The 16358-nt window shown below is 40.9% G+C and overlaps 1 non-coding gene across 1 annotated transcript; it reads right to left on the reverse strand.

Annotated features, from left to right (window-relative positions):
• Nucleotides 1-13495: 13495 nt before the first annotated feature.
• LOC145393943 (5S ribosomal RNA) lies at nt 13496-13614 on the reverse strand. Its single transcript, XR_013896294.1, has one exon. It is a non-coding gene; the product is annotated as a 5S ribosomal RNA (ribosomal RNA).
• Nucleotides 13615-16358: the final 2744 nt, after the last annotated feature.

The raw sequence follows: 16358 nt of genomic DNA on the forward strand, positions 1-16358 counted from the left end.
TAAGTAAATGTACCTTTGGGTTAAAAGAAGTGACTTTTCTTGGCCATAAAATCTCAGCGGCCGGGAGTACGCCGGACCCAAAAAACATAGAGGCTATCAACAAAATGAAAAGACCCACCAAAGTAAAGTCCGGAGATTCCTTGGAATGTGCGGATTCTACCGAAAACACGTACCTTCGTTCGCAAAAATAGCAGCTCCCCTAACTTAACCAGATCAAGAATAGCGTTCGAATGGTCAGATGAGTGTCAATCTGCTTTTGATCAATTGAAGTCGAGCTTAGTGAATGCGCCAGTATTGGTAAGAGCCAACGTGACTCGACCATTCATTGTAACCACCGACGCGAGCAACACTCATATTGGTGGCGTATTGAGTCAGATCCAACCAGACAACTCCAACTTGCCAATTGGTTACTTTTCCAAAAAGCTCAATCCTTGCGAGGGGAAATATTCCGCAACAGATAAAGAAGCATTGGCAGTTGTTCTCACATGCCGCAACTTTCACCATTACTTGTGGGGTTCCCACTTTACTATCTTGACAGATCATCAACCGTTTACTAGTATATTTAAGCGAAAAACCAAATCCCCACGTATGAACAGATGGATTCTCGAGATGCGTGAGTACGACTACAACGTGCAGTATGTCAAGGGTAAGTATAATGTAGTCGCTGATCAACTATCTAGACCTGTCAGAGTGATATTCCACCAGTCAGAAACCAATTGGCTTGGATTTAGTCGAGACGAGATGAGAGCTAAGCAACGAGAAGAACCCGTGTGGGATGAGTTAGTTAAGTACTTGCGTAGTGAGAAGCTCTCTGCTAAAAGACTACCGAAAGCTATGTTGAGCCAGTTCGCATTGATTGACGAACTATTATATTTTGCCCGTGAAACAAGTGATGGTAGCATCCAATATTGTTTGGTGATTCCTAAGTCAATCAGTAGAGAAGCAATCAAACACGCGCACGAAACCTCAGGACATCTAGGTCAGAAAAAATCTATTAAGAAAGCCGAAGAACTATTCTATTGGCCAAATCTAAAGGTAGATGTATGCAAGTATGTGAAACAGTGTCCCACTTGTCAGAGATTCAAAGGTGAAACTGGGTTGCAGCAACCTTGGAAAGGTTTCCCGCCTGTAAGTAAACCATTGGAACGTATCGGGATTGACTTGACTGATATGGTTGCTGGATCTCAGGGTTACCGCTATGTCCTTACTGTGATAGATCATTATAGTAGGTTCGTCAAATATTATGCCATCAGGGATAAACATACACAACACATCATACACTGTCTTGGGCAATACTTCACCGACTTTGGGACGCCACGAGGTATCGTGCTGGACAACGGCAGAGAGTTCACGAGTGGAAAGTTCAAGAAGTTCTGCCGGAGGAACCAGGTGGACTTGTTCTACGTCACCCCTTATCATCCCCAGGGAAACTCTACCACTGAAAGGATGCATCGGACAATGAAAAGCATCCTAGCATCTCTCTGCAATGGACATCCCTTACGTTGGCCTCAGCTGCTTCAATCGTGCCAAACCGTCATAAATCAAGCGGTGCACTCGAGCACGGGACAACAACCTTATTATGCCTTCTTCTCATGCCATCCCCCTCGCCTCATTGGTACTTTATTGCCTTCTGTGGATGCAGAGGAGGACGACCTGGCGATAGCACACTCATAAAGGATACGACCCAACGGATGACGAGGCGATACAGGGAAGTGGCCAACAGGCGGAGGAGAGCCCAGAAGGTTGAAGTCAATAGTTTGGTGTGGGCGAAAAAAGAGACCATACAACCGGGTACCTGTAGAAAACTGAATGCCAAATGGGACGGCCCGTATAAAGTGATTGAAGTACTGCTAGATGGAAGTGTTTATATCATTGAAAATGTATTTAGTGGAAAAAAAATACAAAGGGCTGCTGAAAAGGTAAAACCATATTACGGTACCAAGGAATGGCTCTTAGAACCGCTACAACAGGAGCTCGCCCCAGAGCCCGAAGATGAGCGATTACCACCGCGAGTGAGGACTGCCCCTCGGAGACTCATAGAGGAGTGTTAGAAAAGTAGACAAGTGCATGTGACGAATGTTGTGAAACATAACTGCTTAAAAAGTTATGTTCCGGGTGGACTCATCCCCGAGGAGAGGGTGTAAAAAGAAAAAGAGTGAAGAGTTCCTGTTGAAACCGGGAAGTGCCTTATTTCGAGGGGAGTGGCCAATCCCCTCACCTTACAGTTAGCACGGTTTGTGAGGTAGTGGAGTCTTCAGGACAGAATGAGCGCTCACCTCTTGCGGGCGGAGAGCTGGAAACAAAAGGACAGAGTGAATGTGATTGCGAATGGAAGAGTGTAAGGAAGCGCCTCCCGTGGTGATCTCAATCTCGAGAGACCCTGTCGAGCTCAGGTGAGTGACAAGCTATCCTCCAAAACCTGAGGCTGACTGGGGCATAAATTCCCTCATAACATCTCGAGTAAGGAGTGATCATACCTCCTAATGTAGTGCGTAAGCGACCTTCCGAGGTAAGCATCAGGTGTTTAATGTGGACCGACAGGTGCCACCGATTGTGGGGAAAAGTATTCCAATTCAAAGTGTTCCTAGCAGTTATCAGAGTAACAACATTCCATCCATGCACATGTCATAGAAAATTGACTTGGGTAAAATTTGTTTTCCGAACGTGGGAGCCGTGTAGTGCCACACATTTGATATTCATGTATGTGTTTAGTAGTACTGTAATTTTAAGTTAGGGTGTAACCTGAATATTAGTCTATAAGTTCCTACCCTAAGTAGTAATTCATATATTAATAATTACTGTAGGGCTAACTCTATTTTTATATGTATGTATCTCTGTATCTATGCAGTGGGTGATGTAATTGTAGATGTTGAGCTATGGGAATTCCTCAGTCAAGCCGAGTAATGAAAGACACATGCGAGCAGCTTATCCCCTCCCTTTATGCGTCGTTGCCGGGCGCCGAGTTTAAACCTTAAACAGAGTAATGATGAATATACAATTCTTTCCGTTACCTAGTTGTGAAATGTTTGCTAATGAAGCTGCTAGAACACAAGTATGTAAGATTAGCAGTCCAAAAGGCCTAAATAATGTCATTGGTGAGGATTTAAAGTTCCATTTATCTTGGCCGTCACTAGATGGCATGAGCTGCTCTCAGATTCAAATTGAGATAGTAATAGAATCAGTATCTAAATTAAGTAAGGAATAAATCCCAAATTTTCCCCAATTCAATCAAAAGTCTTGGCGTCATGGGTACACTGCTAAATAAATAGTAAAGAGAATTGAAACCCACCATATTTCAAAAACATAATCTCGTTTGAGCTAGCAGTGGCGTCCTGTGGTGCCCAACAGGCCCCACTTGCTGCCCAGACATAGTGTGTAACAGACGTTCGTTTAGGTGAGTCGTCCACATTTCTTCTTCCTCCCCCTCTTTTTCTTTGTTTAATCCTTACTTACTATGAACTATGAGAAGTAATATTGTTGAGAGTTTAACGTAGTGACTTGCTGCCCAGACATCGTGTGTAACAGACGTTCGTTTAGTTCCCCAGACACCGGCGACGTTCGTGGGAGCACGCCATTATTCCCAAGTATTGCCCATAGACTTTTACACTTACACTTACACTACTCACGAGTTATTTTTACAAACCGAAGGTAGTTGATGTGTTATTAATGATCCTATCAAGTGAACTTTTTTTGTAGATAAGGAATAGAAATATAAAAGTGATATGTTCTGTAACGGAAAGGAAAAAGTCAAATTCCTTAACTGTTCTCTTTCTTTAAAATTAATTTATTAGAAAAAAATATAATCAGGAGCGTGGAAGGGAACTTACTGATTGTGAGCAATAATGTGATATTTGAGTTGTACCTCGAGGCTAAACAAGCCCGAGTGATTGAGGTGTTCCTGGTGATTGTATTTCTTTTTTTTTTTTTTAATTATTCCTCGAGGCTAGACAGGCCCGAGAGGTTATGTATTTTCTAGTGATGATACAATATAACATTGTTGATGATGAACTGTAAATAACACTGACGATGTGGGAATCGAGAAAATTACATGAGGAGAATACCTTATATGGGTGAAAGATGAACACAAATAATCATTCTTATTGACTCGAGGCTATGCCAGCCCGAACAGACAAATCATACCCGTAAAAGTGTCCCTGTCTTGAGGCCATTGTTGAGCCCAAGAGTAACGGCCAAAAAAGAAAGTAAAGTACAACGACTCCATACCTCGCGTGTATCAAATTGTTTCGTCTGGTAACAATGTTAGAGGAATGATCACCCAAAAGCCTTAGTAACATTTACAATCTTCTCTCATACTAAAAAGGGTCATGTAATTAAAAATGTTTTTGTGGAAATTAACAGAATTATTAAAGTAGAGTAAAGTATATATCAATTTCTTTTCTTTATTAGTATACCTAATCAAGGAAATTATGTCCTCAAGCCAAATTCACTCCCCTTCCAATTCAAGATTCCTTCGCTGAGGGAACGACAACCACCTGGGGTACCGACAAAATCTAATCTCGGCCAAAAACTACAAACGCTGCCACAATTCATTCTTTTCATAAATATTTACCATCCACTATACTAAGTCGAGTACCACTTGTATATCCATGGGTGAGTTGATCAATACCCACAACAGGTAAGAAAATACATACCCCTATCATCATTACACTGGTGTCAGCCAGTGGCATAAAAATTCTTAGCATCACACTGGTGAATACCGGTGGGATGACATTCTTACCATTACACTGGTGTCAACTGGTGGGATAAAGTTTCAGGTTTTACAATTTGCCATGTATTACTCCATCCATGAAGTTTATTTAATTCTTCTTGTAGCTCTTTACAAGAGTTTGTGTTAGTAATTCTCCTTTGTATTTTTGCATCATCTGCAAACATATTCAGATAGCTCTCATTTCCATTGTTACTGTTTATATCATTTATATACACTAAAAACATGATTGGTGCCAGCACTGAACCCTGTGGTACTCCACTAGTCACTTCTTTCCATGATGAGTAGTTTCCTCTTAGTACTGTTCTCATTTCTCTTTTTATGAGAAAATCTTGCATCCAACAAAACAGTTTGCCTCGAATTCCTCCTTGATGGTACAGTTTCCATAAAAGTCTTTGGTGTGGTACTGTGTCAAAAGCTTTCTTGAAATCTAAATTGATACTGTCCACCCATCCTTTTCTTTCCTGTATTGTGTTTGTTACTCTGTCATAGTAGCTCAACAGATTAGTTACACATGACATTCCTTTTCTGAAACCAAACTGTTTTTCTGTTATACTGTGTTCTTCTAGATGATTTACCCAAGCTTTTCTTATAAGCTTTTCTAATACCTTGCTTACAACACTGGTCAGTGATACTGGTCGGTAGTTGAGTGGATTTTGTCTATTTCCTTTCTTGAATAAGGGGACAATATTTGCCTTTTTCCAAATATCAGGTAGTTTACCTTGAGTCAAGGATTTCTTGAAAATTAAAAATAATGGTTTACTTAACTCCTTTGCACATTCTCGTAGTACCCAATATGAAATTTCATCAGGACCACTTGCTTTTCCCCTGTCAAATTTACTTAACTCCTCCTGTATTACTTTTTCTGCTATTTGTATATCTGGTACTATGTGTGGACATGCATGTTCCACATAGTCCCTCTCAAAATTTTTTTCTTCTGTAAAAACTAATTGGAAATTCTTATTTAGTGCTTCACAAATATCTTTCTCTCGTGTATAAGTGATTCCCTCGTCCGTAATGGATTGTATTATATCTTTTACTTTGGTTTTGCTTCTGATATAGCTGTAAAACAGCTTTGGTTGATCACTACTTTTATTTATTATATCCTCCTCAAACTGTTTTTGGGCTTCCCTCCTTATTCTTGTATAATCGTTTCTTGCCTGTTTGTAATTAGTATACGCCCTTTCACTATTGTGTCTTCTGTATCTATTCCACAACAAATCTCTTCATTCTTTTGATTTTTTACATTCTGTATTGAACCATTTCTGTATTTTCTTATCTGCTTCTTTGTGCTGTGGGATGTACTTCTGGACTTCTATTTCAAAAAATTCACAGAATTTTTTATATACAGCATTTAAATCTTGTCCTCTAATCTCATTTTCCCAATCAACTTCTAAGAAATACTTCTTTAGGTCTTGATAATTTCCCTTTTTATAGTTTAGGCTCTTTTTGTAACTTTCATTGCTGTTAACTATGTCACATGCTATCCTGAAGTTGTAATTTAGTACTGCATGATCGCTTTTGCCGAGTGGAGGGTGATATATTAAACTGTCAATATCATTTTCTTGCCTAGTAAATATTAGATCTAGCACTGAAGGTACATCGAGTCCTCTTTTTCTGGTGGTTTCCCTCACATTTTGCGTTAGGAAAAACTCTTGCACGAGATCCAGGAGCTTTTGGTCCCAACAGCTTTCTTGGCTAATTATATCTAGAGTATTCCAATTTATATTTGTATTAAAATCTCCAGTTAGTATAATTCTTTCCGATTTCTCTTCCATTTTATGTAGTAATGATCTTAAACTATGAATTGTACTCTCTGCCAGGTCCTCATATTCGTCTCTTTCCCATGTGTTTGATCTGGGTGGCATGTACAAATTGGCTACAATTACTTTCCCTTCAGATGTGTTGATCTCTACTGCAATCAGTTCTACTTGTGATGGTATATCTAGTTTTATTTCATTGACTTTTAGATTTTTTTTAATTAATATAATTCCTCCTCCTTTTTTTAAATTTCTGTCTCTTCTCCATATATTGTATTCCTCTAAGTTTAGTATGTTATTGGATATCCTTGGTGTTAATTTTGTTTCAGTTAGGCATATTAATTGTGGTTCATTTTCTCTGACAATCATTCACCTCTAGTAATTTAGATACCATTCCATCCACATTTGAGTACATCAACTTTATCATCTTGTTTATATACTTGTCATGACATGGTTTTACTATCTTCCTCCTTTTTCTTCCATCCTGTTTGTGTACCACTTTCGTACCTGCAATCCTATTACTTTGTAAAAAAAAATTTCTTCTCTTCTGATCTTCCCTCATTTTTTGTTTTTGCTTCCTCCCTTTTCTCTTTCAGTAATTCCAGTTCCTCTTGTGTTAGGCATCTTTTTATCCATACATTTTTTAACTCTTTTTCCATAAGATTCTTTGCATTTTTTAGTATCTCTTCCACAGTGTTTACACCCTGGAAAGTCACCTTTAGAGGTCTTGTCTTGCTTTTCTCGTATTTCCCTAACCTTTTGTGTTCCTCTATGTCTTTACTACAGATTTCCTCTGATACTTCTTTCAGTAAGCTCATTACATTTGCCATCTCCTTTTTGTCTCTTGTGATCTTGTTTTTTATTTCTTCCTCTTCTATACCAGTGATTACTATAGATTTGTTTATATCTACTGTATCTCTGACTAACTTTGGATTGTTTTGGATTATTCTTTTCACTTCCTGTTTAATCCTTTTTTCCTCCACCCTTGTTTCTAAGTCTTCCTTTACTTTCACCGTTTCAGCATACGTGGTTTCCACATCATTTTTGTAGCTTTGCACAGCTTCATTCACCTGTGTTATCTTCTCCTCAGTATCACTGCTTTGGTCTATCAGACTGCTTACTTGCCTAATTGTCTCTGTGTCATTTTTTAACTCTTCCATAACACTCGTGATTGACTACTGTACTTGCCATTTCACTCATTTTCTTCCCAAGTGTACTCAATTCCACTGTAGTTCGCTGATGGTTGTGTCTTTCTTGTTGGCCTCCCTTCCTAGTTTTTCTATTTCTTCCTTTTGCAAGTGCATCTGCTTCTTTATTTCATCAATTTCATTTTTGAAAGCCATTTCTAGTTTGTGTACACGTTCAACCAGTCTGTTGTGAGTCTCCACTTCAACCAGTTCTTGGTAGAAGTCATCATTTTGATTTCTACCTTTATCCCTTTTCTTTTCCAAATTTACTTTACTAAAGTATGTATCCATTTTGCAATACTGAAAGTACAGAGTATGTACTTACATTCCCCGTGCTGCTGTAAACAAACCTCAGCTGACTGAGTGCATTCTTTCGTCTTGGTTCTCTTTTCTGTTTGAACAAGTCTTGTTTAACCTTCTTATTATTTTTTTTTCTTTTAATAATGAAAAATCATTTAGTCTAACCTGGTACAGTGCTTGACTCATACAATGATACTAATTTAGGTAATGCCACTGGCTGTGTTGGTTCGGTATGGAGCCCGATGCCGCACGTCTGCCTCCTTTGACTGCCTCTGTGTGTGTGTGTGTGTGTGTGTGTGCACGCAAGTGTTGTATATGTGGGTAAGGTGCTGAATGAAGAGAGGGGATGGGGATGGATGGGAAGGAAGGAGGAATGATGTTTTGAGTTTAGAGGGAGAGGGTGTGAGGAAGATTTCCTACTGACATTACATTTGGTCACAGAGTTCGACAGGTGATAAGAGCTGCTGTTCTGTTCAGTGGTATTGGAACATGCTATAACAGCTGCCTCAAGACATTTGCATCTTTGTAAGTCTCCTTCCTTGTACAAAATATGGTCGAAATTTGCTTAAACCTTAATTACCTTGAGTTTCATGACACCTTCTACAAGCAAAGTTTTGTAATGGCTATGGGGTCACCACTGAGTGCTGTGTTAGCTAACCTCCTCATGGAATTGCTCGAGTCTTGTCCCTGCAAACTGTTCATCCCAAACACCGTCGTGCGGCTGCGGTATGTCGATGACATCTTGGTCATTATACCCAGAGCCTTGATGATTTGCAGTGAAGATCATTTGAAAGAGGAATTCCAGTACATAGATAGTACATTTTCTAAACTGAAGTATCCAAAACACATATTATCCATTGCCAGAAAACATGCCAGGGCTATCAGAGAACAGGCAACGGTTGATAAATATCGTGACGTGACATACAATAACAATACAGGCAATAACAGTACGAGAAACAACATTGCACGCACGAATTTTAAGAAGTTCAGGAATTGAGGTAGCTTTTAATACATCTCAGAGAGTGGATGATCTGGACTGACACAAGGTACGAACCAACAACACAGCCGAGAGAGGTGTTTACTCCATTCCATGTGCAGTAAGTGATAAGGTCTACATAGGTGAAACAGGGCGTGATTTGGAAGAGAGAATTAGTGAACAGAAGTATGAAATGAGGCGGTACAACACCAACAACGCATGTGTAGCTCACAGATTTAATTCAGGCCATGTAATGAAATGGGAAAATGCAAAAATTTTGTACGAGGAAGCAGACTTAAAAAGACGCAAACGTCTTAAGGCAGTTGTTATAGCATGTTCCAATACCACTGAACAGAACAGAGGATCTTATCACCTATCGAATTCTGTGGCCAAATATATTGTCAATAGAAAATCTTCCTGACACACACCTAAACTCAAAACATCACCCCTCCTTCCTTCCCATCCATCCCCATCCCTTCTCTTCTTACCCAACACTTGAGTGTGCACACACACACACACACACACACACACACACACACACACCTGTGCTGGGATTGGCAATCCTCTTCCTCTTGTGACCTCTATTTCTTTACCCAACATTCCTTCCCTCTCCCTAAGGACTTCCTACTTCACATGTCCCTTGTTTCTTTTCTTTTTCTCCGTCCTTGTGCTGTGATCTTTTTTTTATTTATGCGAGGAAGAAAGAACCAAAGGCCATGAGCCCGCAGTAACAGTTCCCTCCAAGAAAAAAACAAAATACAATAGCGAGCCAAATTCAAGATCCGATCATTTTGAGATGCCTGGACACACTGCGTTTGAAAGACTCGAGATCATATGCAGCAGGAAATACAGACAGAGGGAGACAGTTCCAGAGTTGACCTGTTGCATAAATGAAAGACTGAGAGAAAGAGTTAACTCTTGCATTAGAGAGTTGGACAGAAAAGGGATGAGAGTTTGCTGCCAGACGGGTGCTACGCGCCCGTCATAGAGGTGGAGGAATGCAAGCAGACAGTTCAGAGGAGCAGTGACCATTAAAGTAGCGATAGAAAAGAGATAAAGATGCAACAGTGCGGCGAAGAGACAGAGGTTGAAGGGAGTCAGTAAGAGGAGGAGAGTTAATGAGATGAAAAGCCTTTGACTCCACCATATTGAGAAGAGCTGTATGTGGGGAGCCTCCCCACACATGAGAGTTGTACTCCACACAGGGGCGGATAAAACCCCTGTATAGAGTCAACAATTGTGCAGGGGTAAAGACAGAGAGGAGTCGGCTTAGCACACTCAATCTCTTGGAAGCAGATTTTACAAGAGATGGAATATGATCTTTCCAAGATAAGTCCCGAGTAAATGAAACCCCAAGCATGTTCAAGGATGATCCAGGATTAAGCTGAATATTATTAAACATTAGTGGGTACAACTGTGGAAGATTTTGTCGGGTTGATAGGTGTAAGAACTGAGTCTTAGATGCATTAAAAACAACCATATTATTTTTACCCCAGTCAGAGATACGAGCCAAGTCAGACATTAGGTGTGCCATAGCCTCATCCCTTGTTTGTTGAAGTAACTGTTGAGATGGGCGTTGCGGGAACCGAATGGAAAGGTGAAGGGTGGAGTCATCAGCGTATGAGTGGATAGGGTTAGATGTACAGCTTAGAAGATCATTGATGAATAAAAGAAAGAGAGTTGGTGATAGGAGAGAGCCCTGAGGAACACCACCGTTGATAGATCTAGGAGAAGAACTATGGCCGTCTACAACAGCGGCTATAGAACAACCAGAAAGGAAGCTAGCGATGAAGGCACAGATAGAAGGATAGAAACCGTAGGAGGGCAGTTTGGAAATTAAAGATTTATGCTAGACTCGATCGAAAGCCTTTCAGATGTCAAGTGCAATGGCAAAGCTTTCGCCAAAGTCCCGAAAGGAGGATGACCAGGAGTCTGAAAGGTAGGTGAGAAGATCGCCAGTGGAGCGTCCCTGACGGAACCTGTACTGACGATCGGAAAGAAGGTTGTGATAGGAAAGATGGTTTAAAATTTTTCTGTTGAGAATTGACTCGAAAACTTTTGAAATACAGGACGTTAAAGCAATTGGACGATAGTGGAAGGGTTGGGAGTGGTCACCCTTCTTTGGGACTGGCTGAATGAGAGCAAACTTCCAGCAAGAAGGAAAGGTACAAGTTGACAGACAAAGGCAAAAGAGTTTGCCAGGCAGGGTGTAAGCACAGAAGCACGGTTCTTGAGAACAACAGGAGGGACCCCATCAGGCCCATATGCCTTGTTAGTACTGAGGCCAGTGATGGCAGAAAATACATCAACTGAAGAAATTTTAATGTCAGCTATGAGGAAGTCAGAGGAGGGAAGTGATGGAGGAACAGCACCGGAATCGTCTAAGGTGGAATTGGAGCAGAAAGTCTGTGCGAAGAGATCTGCTTTATCAGTAGAAGACATAGCTACAGAACCATCAGAGTAGAAAAGAGGAGGGAAGGATGATGAGGTAAAGTTGTTAGAAAGATTTTTGGCAAGGTGCCAGAAGGAGCGGGAAGAATTCGAGTTGGAGAGTTGAGAGCCTTTAGTATGGATGAAATTATTTTTAGTAGAGCGAAGAACAGACTTAGCACAATTCCGGGCAGAAATGTAAAGATGATGTGATTCAGGGGTAGGTTGGCTCTGGTACCTCTTGTAGGCCCTCTCCTTGTTGTGGACAGTATTAGAACAAGCGTGATTAAACCAAGGCTTTCTTGCGTTAGTCAAAGGATATGAGAAAGGAATGTATGCTTCCATGCCCGAGAGAATAACCTCCGTAATGCGCAAGGCACACTCAGATGGCTCCCGGCCATGGAAGCAATAATCATTCCAGGGAAAATCAAAGAAGTACTGCCTGAGGGCCTCCCAGTCCGCGGCTCCATAATGCCACAGACGACGTTTTCCTGGAAGGTCCACAGGCTGTACCGGAGTGATAGGACAGGTTAAGGTAATAAGGTTGTGATCGGAGGAGCCCAATGGAGAGAAAAGATTAACAGAGTAAGCAGAAGGATTAGTTGTGAGGAAGAGGTCAAGTATGTTGGAGCTCTCTCCAAGGCGGTCAGGGATACGGGTAGGGTGCTGTACAAGCTGCTCTAGGTCATTAAGGATAGAAAAGATGTAAGCTTGTTCACCAGGTGGATCCATGAAAGGAGAGGAGAGCCAAAGGTGGTGGTGAACATTGAAATCTCCTAGAATAGAGATTTCAGAGAAAGGAGAAGTGGATAGAATGTGTTCCATCGTAGAAGTAAGATAGTCGAAGAATTTTTGATAGTCAGTAGAATTAGGGGATAAGTAAACAGCACAGATATATTAAGTCAGAGAATTACAGGAAAGCCGAAGCCAGAGTGTAGAGAATTCAGATGAATCGAGTTCAGGAACACGATAGCAAGATAAGTTGTTGCGTATATATACGCAACAGCCACCTTTGGCTTTGAAATGAGTATAGAGAAAGTAGGAGGATACAGAAAAGGGTTTGCTGTCAGTTGCCTCAGACAGCTGAGTCTCAGTTAGAAAAAGAAGGTGAGGTTTAGAGGAGGAGAGGTGGTGCTCAACAGAGCGAAAGTTAGAGGAAAGGCCGCGAATGTTGCAGAAATGAAGAAGAAGAGAGTCAGTCAGTGGTTCCAGGCACCTCGAGTCGTCACCGGGAGAGGGGCGGATGGTGGGGGCATTTATGGTCCCCCCCCCTGGGGACTCCGAGGCTTGGTGATGAGATGCCATTTTATAAAGTTGAATTTTGAATAGGAAGTGTAGTGTGTACTGTGCATGTAGTTTGGTGTAGATAGTTAGAGAAATTTGTACTGGAGAGCATGCTGGCCTACTCTCTGTGTAACTGAGACACTGAAAAAGTTCAGCAAAGGGGGATGGTCAGGAACTAGTCCTGAGGGCTGATGAAACGGAAGCTCCAGCACTCCCTGTCATCAGCTTTCCATCCACCTCGGGAGTATTGCCCTGCTCGACTGGTGCTACAGTCTACTCCCTTTCCCCTGGGACCTCACCTTCCTTACCCTACCTGCCCCCTTACCACCCCCAGCCAATCAATACCTTACCCCCCCTCACACCCACACTGCCTTCTGCTATAGGTACAGGAAATGTGGAGTATATTCAGCAATTGTATTCTTAGGAAGCCATGAGGCAAAACTTCAATACACATTAAGTCCCACAGCAATGTTTCTTTCTCCAGTTTGTCAGTGATCAGTGATTCACCGAAATTATTACAACATGCCTAAAAAGTATTTTCAGGAAGCTAAACTGGGAGAACAAAGGAGTAAAAATAGATGGAGAAAAACTAAACCATTTAACCCTTCGTGGGCAAATGGGGTCCCTGCGGACCCCAGCATGTTTTTAAAATGTTGCCATTAAGCCATTTTTTACTTTCACAGTCTGGCCTATCAAGACTTTTATTCATCATTCATTCATTGCCAGACGCCATGTATCCCAAACGGGGTGGCCGAGGGCTTAGAGTTAATTGTTTTACAGGGAGGGGCACTAATCCTCCACCAACCCCACTTGACATGTAGGGAGAACGTTATGCCAACAGCATCTGGTGTTCCCAGACGGTCACCCATCCAAGTACTAACCAGACCCAACGTTGCTTAACTTCGCTGATCGGACGGGAAGCGGTGTACTCAACGTGGTATGGCCGTTGGCAAGACTTTTATTGCAGATGGTTATTTTAAGACTTTCATTGCAGATGGTTATTTTATATCCTCATAAAATTTGAGCATAAAATCTCGCACGATTAAGGAGCGACATTGCAATAAATGTCAGTGGGGTCCGCCAGGACCCCACCTAGCCTTTCTTCTGACCATTTTTTTTTTTTTTTTTAGGTAATTCAGGTTATAAACATTAGGACAATGTCAATACCAGTAGCAAAGTTTTATGCCTCAATGACGGTGGCAGAAGGTGACCAAGAAGAAAAAAATTATTCAGATGGTGATTTATCTGTATCCGACGCTGATGATTATGAAGTGCTTGAACGATCGGACAGTGAAATTAGTGTGAGTAGTACTGAGTCTCCTGTGAGTGTTGATGATAATTCTGAAAATGCAAGTGGTGGTAGTAATACAGAAGATGCTCACCAAGAGGATAAAACAAGAAATAGTTGTACCAAAGTCGAACATTATAGGGATAGTTTTATTTTATGATCATGCTAATTTACTTTACACATGAACTTGCTATTATTTTGAGAATCTGTTCCAAGAATACTGATAATCAGACATTCAAATAAGTGCAGAATCAGTTCTTCCACACTCAAACTTTAATAAAATTGTGATAAAATGAAAAAAAAATTGTTAAAATAATAATAAAAAACAAAAACAAAAAGGGACACTTGATGGGTTGGTTCCACGTGCCGTGTCCTGGGCAATATATGTACAAAGATTAGTAAATATAACTTAATGAATATGGCAGAAATACACCATTAAGGTTTGGGGTCCTCCAGGACCGCACTTGTTAACCTCTTGCCCATGAAGGGTTAAGCTTTGCAGATAACTGTCCAAATCTCAGAAACAGCAGAGATACTGCAAGAAATGTTAAATGACCTGAATAGGGCAAGTCTTAAAGTAGGGCTAAAGATGAACAGGATTAACACTAGAGTAATGTTCAATCCGCGTGCACCAGAGAGCGTCATCAGAAGAAATTCTTAAAGAAGTCAAGGAGTACAATCACTTGGGGCAAATACAAATTTAAAGAAAGACCATGATAGTGAAATAAAAAGACACATTACAATTTGACAGAAAGCTGTTGGTAAACATAGCGACTTTATGAAAAGTAGCTTGCCAGTTTGTATGAAACAAAAAGTATAGAACGAATGTATAAGTCCAATTATGACATACGGTTTGAGACCTGGCAAGTAACAAAATTGATGGAAAATAAACTGATCCGTTCTCAGAGAGCAATGGAAAGGTCAGTGCTGGGAATATCTTTAAGACACAGAAAAAGATCAACTTAGGTGAGAGAGCAGACTAAAGTCAGAGATATCACAGAACTTATAAAAGAACAGAAATGGAGATGGGCAGGCCATGTAGCAAGAATATGGGATGACCTATGGAGCAAGAGGCTAACTGACTAGACACCAAAAGATTGTAAGCGCAGCAGAAAAAAGCCAAACAGGAGGTGGAGAGATAAGATAGAGAAAGTTGCAGGGAAAACGTAGCCGAGATTCGCTCAGTCAAGGAATTCGTGGAGAAAGTTGAGGGAGGCCTTTGTTCAGCAGTGGACTTGTAATGGCTCATGATGATGACGACACACACACACACACACACACACACACACACACACACACATATATATATATATATATATATATATATATATATATATATATATATATATATATATATATATACAGTGTGTGTGTGTGTGTGTAATCATCATCAACCACTGCTGAACAAAGACCTCCTCTAACCTTCTTCACGAATGCCTTGACTGAGCCAATCGCTGCCACGTGTGTGTGTGTGTGTGTGTGTGTGTGTGCGTATATATATATATATATATATATATATATATATATATATATATATATATATATATATATATATATATATATATATATACATATTTTTTATGCGAGGAAGAAGGAACCAAAGGCCATGAGCCTGCAGTAACAGTTCCCTCCAAGAGAAAAACAAAATACAATAGAGAGCCAAATTCAAGATCCGATCATTCTGAGATGCCTGGACACACTGCGTTTGAAAGACTGGAGATCATAGGCACCAGGAAATACAGACAGAGGGAGACAGTTCCAGAGCTGACCTGTTGCATAAATGAAAGACTGGGAGTAACGGTTAAATCTTGCATTAGAGAGCTGGACAGAAAAGGGATGAGAGTTTGCTGCCAGACGGGTACTAGGCTCCCGTCATAGAGGTGGAGGAATGCAAGCAGACAGTTCAGAGGAGCAGTGACCATTAAAGTAGCGATAGAAAAGAGATAAAGATGCAACAGTGCGGCGAAGAGACAGAGGTTGAAGGGAGTCAGTAAGAGGAGGAGAGTTAATGAGACAAAAAGCCTTTGACTCCACCCTATTGAGAAGAGCTGTATGTGGGGAGCCTCCCCACACATGAGAGTTGCACTCCACACAGGGGCACATAAAACCCCTGTATAGAGTCAACAATTGTGCAGGGGTAAAGACAGAGCGGAGTCGGCTTAGCACACCCAATCTCTTGGAAGCAGATTTTACAAGAGATGTAATATGATCTTTCCAAGATAAGTCCCTAGTAAATGAAACCTCAAGCATGTTCAAGGATGATGCAGGATTAAGCTGAATATTATTAAACATTAGTGGGTATACCTGTGGAAGATTTTGTCGGGTTGATAGGTGTAGGAACTGAGTCTTAGATGCATTAAAAACAGCAATATTATTTTTACCCCAGTCAGAGATACGAGCCAAGTCA

This window comes from Coenobita brevimanus, chromosome 25, assembly GCF_032717465.1.
Source record: "Coenobita brevimanus isolate Jiangsu-jjx chromosome 25, ASM3271746v2, whole genome shotgun sequence".
Classification (NCBI taxonomy): domain Eukaryota; kingdom Metazoa; phylum Arthropoda; class Malacostraca; order Decapoda; family Coenobitidae; genus Coenobita; species Coenobita brevimanus.